The sequence below is a fragment of the Balaenoptera physalus genome (genome assembly GCF_965194825.1).
Source record: "Balaenoptera physalus genome assembly, chromosome: 6".
In the NCBI taxonomy this organism is placed as follows: Eukaryota; Metazoa; Chordata; class Mammalia; order Artiodactyla; family Balaenopteridae; genus Balaenoptera; species Balaenoptera physalus.
Genome location: NC_138885.1, coordinates 57,859,929 through 57,867,174, shown reverse-complemented (window position 1 = coordinate 57,867,174; position 7,246 = coordinate 57,859,929). Strand labels below are relative to the sequence as shown.

The window sequence follows — 7,246 nt, the reverse complement described above, 5'->3', positions numbered from 1 at the left end:
TTCTCCAGGCCTTCCATAACTCCCTGTCCTTCTAATTCAGTGGCTCTCAACCTTGGCTGAGTAGTACAATTACCTGGGGAGCTTTAGAATCCCCAATGCCCAGACTGGACCCCTAACCAATTAATTCAGAATCTCTAGGGGTGAGAACCAGTTATCAGTATTTTTTAAAGCTCCCCAGGCAATTCCAGTGTGCACCAAGTTTGAGATCCATGTCCCCATATCTGTCCGTAGTACCATATTGGATTTATAAACTGGAATGCTATTTTTGACTCTTTCTTTGTGTCCTTCATCCTTATTTAATCTTACCAAGTTCTGCAGATTCTCCCTTAGCTATCGGTTTGACCCTTACCATCCCCAGTAATGCTAGCCTAGCCAAGGCCTTTATAGCTTAATATCTAGTTTTCTTCATCCAGTCCCTCCTAAATGGCATTACCAGACACTTTCAAACAAGTCTTTCAAACAACAATTTTGTCATTTCACTTAAGACCCTATACTGCTTTGACATCCTGAAATCCAGGATCCTTTCTAACCAAACTTTATTTAAACAATGAATTCTCTGATTGCTTATATTTCCTATTGCAACACTTTACAATTGGGAGGGAATTGAAGGATTAGGAAGATGAGTTTATAAAACTATTTTCCCTTGTAATCCTGGGATTCCGCAGAGGAGCCTTGGGGCAGACACTGGGGAGGGAGAAGGAGAGGGAGATGCTGAACAAGAGGCATATCTGGGTTCACTTTTCCCCCAACCCCAGCTCTTAATGCAACTAGAGCAGGTCCATTCTGGTTCCTTAACATATTTGAGTTAGGCTTAAGATTTCATTAGAACCAAAAAGAGTTTCACTGCTAAAAGAAAAAACAACAACAACAACATTGAAAACCATGAAGGCTGATCCTCTCATTTCACATGACAGGAAACTAAGGCTCAGAGAGGTAAAGTGACTCAACCAAAGTCATATAGCTGAAATCTACCCTTTGTTCCGACTAGTGTGATCTCTCCACTCTCTCTGAAAAATAAGAAGACACGTCGTCATACTAGCTCTTGACACAGGGCCTTATATGTACAGGTGTTTGGCAAATACTTGAATGAACACTTGAATGAATGCTATTTTGCACTTCTCTGTTTCTGTTCATGCTGTTACCATAAGCACACCTTTTTTTTTTTTTTTTTAATCTCCCTTTCACATGTAAAAGCAATCCTTCAAGGCGTATCTCCTCCTACTTCTGCCTCAAAGTCTTTCTCTACACCCATGGTTTGTAAAAGTAACTTATAAGGTTATATTTTAGCCTTTTCTTTAATACTGTCTTGTTCTCTAATTATTTTCTGGCTGTGTCTCCTCTTCTCCATAACAAGAAGGTACCAATGTACCTTGAAGTACAGATCCTTGACACATACGCTGTTGTGTCTCCTCCAGCATAGTCAAAGCTTAATACATACTTGTTGGGTTGGATTGCTGGATTGTCCTGAAGCTGTACCCTAGTTTTTATGCCCCTACTAATAGTAATTAAAACTCACTAGAATCAAATATCCCAAAATATGAAGTTTGAATTTTTACTCAGTATCAGAAATGCCCTTTTTCTTAAGGAATAGAACAAATGGAATTTTTATATCCACAAAATGCCTTTCCCATTAAATTAAACTCACATTCTTTTCATTTTGACCTCTCTCTCTTGTGCTTTGGGTTTTTGTTTTTTGTTTTTTTTTTTTAGCAAAAAATTGGAACAGGAAAAGAAAGTAGATTAAATAATTTGTTGTCTGCCAGAATTTTTTTCCTGATGTCTCTAAGTACTCACAGTCTTGGTCGCTTAGCAGACTAGCCCCTAAAAGCAAGGCCAAACTGCAGCTTTATGAGAAAAAAATTGGGAAATGTCCAATCCAGTGTAAGCCAACTCACAGTTGCCTTCCTTGTTCAAAGCCACATTGGCTGGATCAGCTGGAATTTTCTTTTGAAGAAAAGAGTGTTCCTGGATTGGTTTCAGGCCCTTTTCTTCACAGGAGTCATTCTAGCATTCTCCACAGAGTTCTTTATAAGCCAGTAAGAAAAGTGATTCTATCATTTTCCCTGTAAAAGTATTCAAATGCATGATGTGTCCCTTATAAATTTACTTTGATGACCTTCCCACTAAATGTCCATCTTCTTCCTTAGAACACTGCAGTCTATCCAGTAACATTCCATGACAAGCAGCTCAAGCATTTAGAATTCTTGGTATTATTTGCTTTAATATAGTATTCTTTTCATTCATTCACTGACATTCATGCACTAGTTTATTCAGTAACTATTTATTGACCCCCTCAGAGAAGCAACAAAATACTTAAGAAAATGGACTTGCATGTGAGCTCTTGAACTTAATTGATATTTGAGCATAGGCACATTGCTTACCTTCTCCAGATCTCAATTTTATAATCTGTAAAGTGGTCATAATAACAGCACTATTGCGTCAGGTGATTGTGAGGAATATATAATTCCTATGAGTACCTTAGCATAGTGCCTGGCACCAGGTGTGTATTCAAATATTGTGTTATTCTTATGACACATAAAAGTTCTCTACTAACCAGCCTGCTAAGGATACCAGAACCAATAAGGCATGTTTCTTGCTGCTAGGGAGCTCAAAATCTAGTGGGGGAGACACCTAGGTAGGTATAGTTTTACTATATAAAATAACAAGTACCATAATTGAGGTATATGCAATGGACTGTGGGAGCCAAAAGAGGGTACCTCTTAATCTGGGGAGGGGGGAGTTGGGGAAAGCACAGAGAGGTGATGGTTTAATCTGAATTTGAAGAACACGTAGGCAGTTGCTAAGTGACAAGGTATAAGGTGAAATGAGAATGCGTAGCACGGAAGCCCGTGCAAAGGCATGGAAGCATGAGAGCAAATGACGTAACCTCGGAAGAGCAAGTCTGTTCCATGCTTGCAGTGTGCGGGACGATGGGAGATGAGACTGGGCTTGTGGTGGTGTCAGCCTGTTCCCTTGACTATTCTTCCAGACTTGTTACCTGTTGCTAAGGAGAATTGAAACCACCCCAGAATGGGAGTCCAGAGGTGGTTGGCTGCAGTGAGGAAGTGAGGCCTTGTACTTGGTGTGTGGTGCCATTACCACAACTACAAAATGTAGATAGCAAAAACCTCAAAAGAGGATGGGAAGACTGGGTAGAGGGACAAAAGGAGTCAAACAGTTATGTGGAAGGAGACTCTTGTACCTTGATTTTGGAGACGTACTATACATTTTAATAGGTACACTCACTACTGCCTTATTTTTATGCCTATAGAGTCCATACTTGGTCTCAAAAGTCAGACCATTTTAGAAGAGTGCTCTTGGCACTTTAGGAACTAATTCCCTTTGGGGAAACTTGCTTTCAAAGAAACAAAGAGGCCATGTAGTATAGTGGAATCATTCTACACTTTAGACTTAGGATACCTGGGACCTGGAATTGATTCTTCTGCTGACAAACTTTCCTAAGTATTGGGCCTCAGATTTCTCTTGTGTCAAAGAATGGCATATACCAGACAATGTAGAAGTTGATTTCAGTTCTTAAGCTCTGTCATTCCAAGTTTCTAAAATATAATTTGTTTTAAAAAAATGGCACGTTGGAACTTTTAGTGAATGTAGAAATTGAGACAGATAATACAGGACAAATACTATCTTTTTGTTAAGGACAAGTTCTGAGAAACTGAAGCAAAGAGGCATTTTAAGAGGGGTTGGGAAATAGCCTTAAATTATGTGCAGTAAAAGCAAGGAACCAAGGAAAATTGAGCCTTTAAACCACCTTGCTCCTCATATACACACACCCAGTAAGTAACAAGGAAATGTTGGTTTAAAAAGATAAAACAAAACTATTATAAGAGGGTAGAAAGTTAGACTATTATCAGGAAGGGAGTAGGTTAGACTAAAGCTGGTATATTTTAAAAAGTGGGATCCACAAGTAAGCTCCAACAGTATACATTCTAAGATGCTTTTATAGCTCCCAGTCTTTATCCAAGAGCCAGTAACCCATTTTGTAAATTATACGGAGATCACAGGGTGGGTGACACTGTATGTAAGAATTTGAAAGCCATTCCTCCCTCCTTCCATTAAAATATATTCTCTTTGTCATGTATATGCCGTGAGATACTGTTTATAAATACACAAAGTTTTATGAAAGCTCAGTGTTTAAAACTTCAATGTATAAGAATATACTAACACAGTTATTGAATTGTTATTTGCAGTGGTATAGAATAACACAGATCACTAAGTAACCTAGACTAGTTTTTGAAGAACAAATTATTCCAGACAAATTCAATTTCCTTTCATGGTAAAAATGACAGGCCATGTATTATATGTAGGGGTAGATGGTGAGTTGGGATAAAATAGTATGGTATCTTCAGTCTCAGATGATGTCATCAATGAACTGGACATAAAATTTTTTACTGCTGGGTTGATTTTTACCCACTAGGGAGTAGCCAGCATCCTTGTGTAGTTAGCCATGATTTACTTGCATTTAGGAAAGTATACCAAGGACATCTTCCACGGTCCATGGTGACTGGGGTTATTCGTAAAGATCTCTGTCAAGGTATGCTCACCAGGCTTTTGGGTGAAGTACTCTCTCTTTGATCTTGAAATTATTTTTAGACTTATTTGCTCAGCTGTTGGCACTCAGTCATAAATTTGCCCCACCACAGTGATTCTAATTAATCATCAGTTAACAAGAAAGTGTGAAAAGCTCTCACAGCCTAGAGGAGCTTAAGAAGACATGAAAACTAAAAGCAATACGGTATTCTGAATGTGATTCTGGGACAGAAAAGGAACATTGGGTAAAAACTAAAGAAACCGGAATAAAATATGTACTTCAGCTGATTATATTGTATAAATATTGCTTCACTGGTTGTGACAAGTCTACCATACTAAACTAATGTAAGATACTAACAATATAAGAAACTAGGTGTGGGGTATACAGGAACTCTGTACTATGTTTGCAACTTTTCTTTAAATCTGAAATATTCTAAAAAAGTCAGCCGATTCTCCCTCCCTCTGCCCCTCACACAAACCTTATTCAGTACATGTTGCATCTTATTTTGGCTTCACATATCTAGAAAAATGAGAAATACAGAAAAGAACCGGAAAGGTAAAAGAAGATGAGTGAAGATAAAATGTCTGAGTTAAACTTACCTGGCGTAACAAAGAGAACAGCGTGTGGGGATTCTGAAAATTGTTTCCAATTTTATGAAAGGTATTCACAAATATGTCCCTGAATAGAAGACAAAAGGAAACAGACTTGAATTATAGAGAGAATTTAATTTAGAAAAATAATTTTTTAAAACAAAAGGTTGAATTAATATCAAAATAGCTTGATAAAAGTAAAAGCAAATGTGGGAAACTTTTTTAAAAGAAAAGGATTATCTCCACTGTTCTATACAGTAGCCACTGGTCACATGTGGCTATTTAAATACAACTAGTAAAATAAAATAAACATTCAGTTCCTCATTTGCTCTAGCCATATTTCACGTGCTCAGTAGACATATGTTGCTAGTGGTTACCATACTGGACACTTCCATTTACACATACAGTATGATTTAAGGGAGGCAGGAATGGAGAGGGCAGTGAGAAAATCAGGATTCCAGTTCGGTGCTTAATAGCTGCATTCATCCATTCATTGCATACAATATCAAGTACCTCCTATGTTCCGGACAATAATAATGAGAATGTTATTAATAATATATTAATATATAAAACGTTAGCTATGTAAGGAGGCACTATTTGATCATAGTACATGTATTCATTCAATTATCCAACAGTTTACAAGATAGATACTATCATTATCTCCACTTTAACAGGTGAAGAAACTGAGACTCAGATATGTTAAAACAACTTTTTTGATAGTTACCCACCAAGTAATTGCTAGCACTAGGCACTTGTGCTGCAAGCCAGGTCTGTCTGACTCCAGACTCCAAGTTCTTACTTGCCGTGCTATATTGTCACTCCACTACACCGTGCAGGGCCATGAAGATACAGTGAAGAACAGTGAACACCATCCCTGCCCCAGAGAGCATGTAGTTTTAACCTATCTGAGCTTCAGTTTCCTCTTTGCAGGCTGGGATAAGTTAATGGCACAGTGTGGCTTTGTTACTAGATCTTTTACAAATCCCAGGCAATTAAATGCAGGCTTTAATGAAACTAGTACATGTAATTGCCAATGTAATTTTTGAACATCTCCTCTCCTTGGTAAAGGCATAGTAATCTTGGAGAGTTCACTGAACTTGAGCTCATGCACTGGAATCTTTGGGAAAGGCATCATCTAGGATAAGATGAAGACAAAAAAATGAACTATGTTTATATTCTTGGCTTAAAAATTCCCCTTGTCCAGAGGAGAATCAGCTGTCAGATTCAACTTAGTACAGGAAACAGTAGAAATGAAGTCTGTTTCTATAGCTCTCTCCCCTTGGGGACCCAGTGTCTCACAACAAGTACGTTTCTATTTGAAGAAATCCTTAAGTGAATCCCATATCCCAAGGTAGATGTTTATTTATACTTTCCAGATCCAGTTCCATGGCTCCACATTTAGGGCAAGTTAATTCGAACACTGCCTACCTACATCTCTTCTAAATAAGGGACTTCATTTTATTTTGAATAATCTTTCCTCATTATGAGCTACTTAGTTCCTGCCCTCCCACACATATTTATATTTTCTAAGCAGAAATTCTAAGCAGTTATGTGTTGGCATTAAAAATACATCAGTAATGTAAAGTGTAACTTCGTGGTCCCCTATTGTACTTCGTTATATATTTTTCCTCTTTGGAAAGATACAGGAATCACAGTTTATAGAAATTAAGGTAGAATAAATCTCATATCCAAGGAAATGTGCCAAGTGAGAGAGGGTAAAACAGCTTATAAAACAAGTTACAATTTCCTCAAAATATGTGGTTGATGCAAATAAGATACTGAACTGAGGGGTCTGTACCCAAGAGACGAGCTGTATAATTATTTGACTCTGAGTAACGGAAGAGTTTAAACTTAACTGTACACATCATCATTGTTCTTTGTTGTTGTTACTGTTTTTGTTGTTTCGTTATGCTGGCAGAAGCATGGAAGCCAAACAATGACTACAGCACTTTGTTTTTCACATAGAGGATTTCTTCTTGGATTTCCATGAGCTCATATATGGATGCTTCTTCAGTAAATCAATCCAAATATTTGTGAAGCACCTACTGTGTGTAAGACACTTACTAAATCCCTATAGGAGCTTACCGTCTAATTAGAGGAGACACAG

The 7,246-nt window shown here is 37.7% G+C and overlaps 1 protein-coding gene and 1 long non-coding RNA gene across 6 annotated transcripts in view; one reads left to right on the top strand and one right to left on the bottom strand.

The window, feature by feature from the left end:
• The window catches only part of LOC309662431, a 137,912-nt gene that overhangs the window by 25,788 nt on the left and 104,878 nt on the right, over positions 1-7,246 (bottom strand). The window contains exon 2 of the long non-coding RNA XR_014264672.1: positions 5,149-5,227. This is a non-coding gene — a long non-coding RNA (uncharacterized lncRNA). The remainder of the gene's footprint in view (positions 1-5,148; positions 5,228-7,246) is intronic.
• The window catches only part of FIGN (fidgetin, microtubule severing factor), a 128,315-nt gene that overhangs the window by 52,409 nt on the left and 68,660 nt on the right, over positions 1-7,246 (top strand). The window lies entirely within an intron of this gene.